Source organism: Pinus tabuliformis, chromosome X, assembly GCF_031772625.1.
Source record: "Pinus tabuliformis cultivar Carrire ecotype Pingquan chromosome X, CPIR1, whole genome shotgun sequence".
Classification (NCBI taxonomy): Eukaryota; Viridiplantae; Streptophyta; class Pinopsida; order Pinales; family Pinaceae; genus Pinus; species Pinus tabuliformis.
Genome location: NC_142308.1, coordinates 8,261,273 through 8,266,965, shown reverse-complemented (window position 1 = coordinate 8,266,965; position 5,693 = coordinate 8,261,273).

Below are 5,693 nucleotides of genomic sequence, written 5' to 3'. Positions count from 1 at the left end.
GTGTTATGTTGCTCATTTAATAGTTCAGTTAACCATTGAAAAGAAAAGTAATTTATGTGCATGAATGTACTAAACTGATTTACTCCCCCCCCCCCCTCCCTCTCTCAACTTTAGTCAAGTTTCCAACATTTAATTGTTGATAAGTGTCCAAAGACACGTGGAGATAGAGGACATGGCTCATGTTTCCTATGCAAGTGTCATAGGCATATGTTTTATGCAATGGTCTACACTTAACTAGTCATTGCTCATGTGGTGGGAATATTGAGCAACTACATGACAACACTTGGTAAAGAGCATTGAACTGTTGTCGAAGGAGTATTCAAGTATTTGTGTGGTGCAATTGATCATGTGATCTACTACCATGGAAGGCAATTGTACATGGATTTGTAGATGTTGACTAGGGTGGTGATCTAGACCAAAAAAGGATGACAAAAAAATAAGTATTTAAGTTGTTTAGTGGAGTTATTAGCTGGACGAGTAAGCGACCGACAATCATGGCACTATCAACAACATAAGTTGAATATGTGGCAATCACTCATCCAAACAAGGAAGCAGTCTAGTTGCAACAATTGTCTTTAGAAGTTGGGTTTGCTTGACAAGTAGGAAGGATAGGTTGTGACAACCAAAGTGCAAACTTCTTGGCAAAGAACCAAGGTTACCATTCAAAGACAAATCACATTGATGTACAATACCATTGCATTAGAGATATGATGGAAAACAAAGTGTTATTGGTAAAGGTAGACATGGTTAAGAGTATTTTGGACTTTCTAACAAAGTCAGTGAGTGTGTGAAGTTCTACTATTGCAGAGAGGCGATGAGCATTAGTTCCCTAGATCATTGAGGCATGATATTGTCTAAACTTGCAAAGAAGACAACAAGTGGGAGAATTTTTAGGTGTCATATCCTTGCAGTGGAAACACAATCAACTATAGTTAAGTCAATCAATTGGCTAGTCGAGGTGGATCAACTCAAATGAACCTCAACAATATGGTCAATGAGAATCAACTAAGTGAAAGGATGATCAAGTTGGTCTAGTGAATTCAATGTTTGATACTTATATTGAATATAGATTAATGGTTGAGAAGAGGATAGGAACCGTAATCAAATTCAATAAGAAAGCAAGAAGGCGACAGAAGTTGATAGTCAATTGTAGTAGTCGAGAGCAATTGCAATTGAGTGTTAGCATAATTGACTGAGATTGGTGGTTGATTAGATCAACTACCGTTGAAATGTGTCATAAATGGTTAGGAATCTTGAGATTCTAAGAGCCTTGGCCAATAGGATTCAACCATGTGTAAGTGATTTGAGAGCTACAAATTAGTGTTTTATATTCCTATAAATAGAGCATGATGTGAGGCTAATGGAGGATAATGAAAAAATCCATGATCAATAAGATTAGGTGACATATGAGGGCATTGGACTTAGGTGTGGACCAAGGTTGACATTCACTATAATTTTGGCTAAATATTTTGCTGAGAATATAAGAACAGTGAAGCTCAAAGGTTGGTTGATTTTCTCAATTAAGGGTTTCCGGGGTAGATCTATGTACTTTTTAAATCTTCATGTGTGCCATGTATATATTTAATTCATAATATCCTCACAAAATTTTTATGGTAATTAAGACTTTCAGACTGGTTTATATGCATGGTTGATCTCTATAATTGGATGTAACAAGCCAATCAATTGGACTCAGTTATCAAACATCATGTGTGTTTGTTTGTGTGTGTGGACATATTATTTCAATTTGTATTTTATTTACTGACCATATAGATTGTGCCACTTAATAAACCAAAATACATTAAAATATCCAGTTATGCATATAATAGTGTACTTTGAGAGGACATAACCCTACAACTATCACCGATAGGTTCTAAAATGCACTAATACAAAACAAGCAATCAAATATTATCTATATAGCTTTTGTAATGCATAATGTTTATGCAACAACAAAATCAACACTATTCAAATTAGACATTGTAAACAAGCAATCACACATAATCCACCAACTAATCTTCATCCATTCTCTATCATTCACAACCCCTAGTTTGCAATTCTTGGTGCTCAAATGATCTCATTAGCCATGGCACAATTCCTTTGATTAAGACTAGTATTTTGTGTAATTACTCATGAAATGGTGTTATAGCTCATTGCATGGATGATTATTATGGGTATCAAAATTTGAAACACTACTCTTAAGACTCTAATCAACTTCCATTGTCTCGCAAGGCCTTGTGGCTCCAAGCATCTAAAAGACACTGCCACAGGGCCATTGGGCCATAGGGATGCAAGGCTTGTCACAAAACTTGAAGAAACCATGCTAAGGCTTGTTGGATGATGACCAAAACAAGTAAAGACGGCTATGAATAGCCCTAAATAGTTTGTTATCGAATTCTGAAGGTAGCCATGGTTTGACTAGCAATTTGAATTGGATTATGGGCACAAATTTCTAGACAAAATTATTGATTTTGTAAAGCTTATTGAAGAATATTTTCTTGTAAAAGAAATGTTATTGAATTTTCTCCCAAGATTGGGTTTCCCAGGGTAAAAATATTGTCTCTATTGTGCATGGTTGTCTTTCTATGACCTTTATTGTTTTCGTTGCATTTACTATTGAGATTTTTTGTGTATAATTGATCAATGATATCAATGGAATGAAATAAGAAGATCATTAGGGGGTAATTATCATATCATAAAATTGTTTTTCTATTGCTCAACTTGTAGAAAAATCAACATAGTCTCTAGGTAGTACATACAAGTCTAGAATAACTAGCATAAGTTTGTGAGAGTCATAATTTATCCTCAACCCATAATTTTATAAGTCGATGATATGCTTTGTGATTATGGGCTCTTAGAAAGTCCACATCATCACTAACGATCCAACCTATTAACTATTTTTTGATCAACCCTTGCTCATAGCATATCACATACTATATGTCAAATAATCAAGAAATATGTGAATCATCACAAGTAATAAATATATCTCAAATTAAAAATAACATCATCACTAAATGCCATATTACATTTATCCATTCACAAAGATTCAATTATTCAATAATAATTAATTCACATATCTATTGTATGCATGGAAACAACCCAATCATGATTCATTCATAACCCATCATAATCATAAAGATCAAATATGCATAAAAAAGCATAATCAAAAGCATCATGTCACATCTATAGAATAACAATTACATATGTATAACACTACCATAATCAAAACTAGGATTGTGATATCACCAATTCTCTTCTTTGGTATGTTAAATGTGAAACTAACATTTAGGCCATAATATAATACATACCAACCTGTGACACCTAAGCAAAATAATGGGGCATTACACTTTTGGCTAAGATAGTTAATAAGATATCTTTTGTCCTTGCACCTACATGACTCATGTAGTAGTATTAAACATAGTAACAAATCCTTCTATGCCATCCTCACTTTGCATATCAATGTTAAGCATTATGTCATATGACTTGCTTTAATACAATAATTCTTATATCATTGTGGTGATAAGATTTCATAGGCACAAACTCTTAAATCAACCTAACTTAAATATCCATAGTGTGTAATAAGCTTTGTAGGTACACTAATTCAAATAAAGAACTAGGCTAATATCTCATAATTTAACATAAAATATCTAGTTCCCTTTTTCTTGGCCTAATTTGCATCAAATTTGGCGTTTTAAATTAGACATGTCATTTATTTTTAGATGTTGTCTATTAAGTGTCCCTTGGGACTTTATGCAAGAAGCATACATTGTAGTTTTACCATTAAGGTCACTCTAGGTTCATACCAATACATGTTTACTCTAACTGCACCACTAATGCTACCTAGACCCTTTTTATGTGTCAACATTACTTAAGTTATTTCTTACCTCTCAATATGTGGCACATAAGTCACCAAACCTAGCTCTTACAACAAGCGTAAAGGTAAAGGTATGCATATTAAATTCCACCAACAAGACCACTTTTGGTAGTGAACACCATTCTTATCAAGTCATAAGACATTTGACCCAAAAAACAACACATGGTTCCTTAGATTATAACATTCCTTATGTGCTCCTCCACTAACCAAACTACTTTTGGTAGTGAACACCATTCTTATCAAGTCATAAGACATTTGGCCCATAAAACAATGCATGGCTCTTTAGGTCATAACATTCCTTGTGTGCTCCCTAGTATCAATTGGTTCATCTACAATCATTTCCAATAGTATTGAATTCATAAAATTTATTATACCCATTGTTATATTGATATAGTTTATACGTTGAATAATTTACGGGAATGAGACATCAATCTTCAATACATGTATATATAATACTTACTAGAATTAAACTTGATTTTGTTCTCTCTTATTTCATTTCAAAATTCAAAATAGCTTTTTTGATATTGTCCATATAAATTTTCGAATAAATAGATGAGTAAGTCTTATCTTCTCTTTTGCAACATACAAAAAAACACATGCCCATCCTAGTAAAATTCTAGCACATGTCCATCCTAGTAAAATCCTAGGTCTAGATTAGGCAACCAGTTTAGATAACATAAAAGCATGCATCCAACTTTACAACTATATCATGTGTAGTTCACACACCACTTCCTTCAATATCAAGTAATATTCAATAGACAACTCGGTAACAAAACAACTCTTAATATTAAAGCATTTATAGAGAGAAGACTGATATTATTGAGTGCTTTTATTAATAAGGCATTAATACATTTACATAACATTTACATCTACGGCTAATAAGATACATATTTAAAACCATTGAGCTTTCTTAATACCCTAGAAGATACCCTTTATCACACCACCGCTCTTTAGCAACTAATAGCCAATCAAGAATTAACAAAAAGTTGTTTACTTTTCCACCACATTGTATGGTGGCCATAACGGAGAGAAGATAGTGACTAGAGTGTCACTATCTATTAATAGAAGGAAAGTGGAGGTAATCTAACGTTTCCACTAGATTTTCGAACAAGCATAATAGGGACCAAAGGCTATAATATAGGTTACAGATTCTTCATCTTCAAAACCATTTATTTTCAACACTTATATCAATCACAATTTTCAAACATTGGCCCACATATTGCACACTATAGTCATCACATGCAAAGCCACAAGGAATCAATAACAAATTCTAATAGGGACCAAAGGCATATAGGTTACAGATTCTTCATCCTCAAAAACATTTATTTCAACACTTATATCAATCACAATTTTCAAACATTGGCCCACATATTGCACAACACTATTGTCATTACATGCAAAGCCACAAGGAATCAATAACAACTTCTAATAAATGGAGGACCATTTTTTACCCCTCCCAACCACCTCCAAAAGCCTATATCAAGATGTCACATAAAAGAAATGAAATATAATCATTATGAAGCTAGCCTTATATAGACTCTTAAAATTCAGCAATAAATGGAGGCCTATGGGAACAAGAATTTCTAGGTCCAAATCCAAAATTCCAATAACATAAAATACAACTTTGCTGCATGATACATGATTGGGTTCAATTTAAAACAACAGAGAACAGTTTGGAAGCTGCATTGTTAACAATATTGGTAGAGTTTGATAGTGACAAAGGTCAGTATGGCCCATTTTCAACATATACAAAGAGCAAGAATTCCTAAACACTAGTATCAATGCAAAACTTGATAGAAAACAACAAAAGAATAGGAAAGGTTGA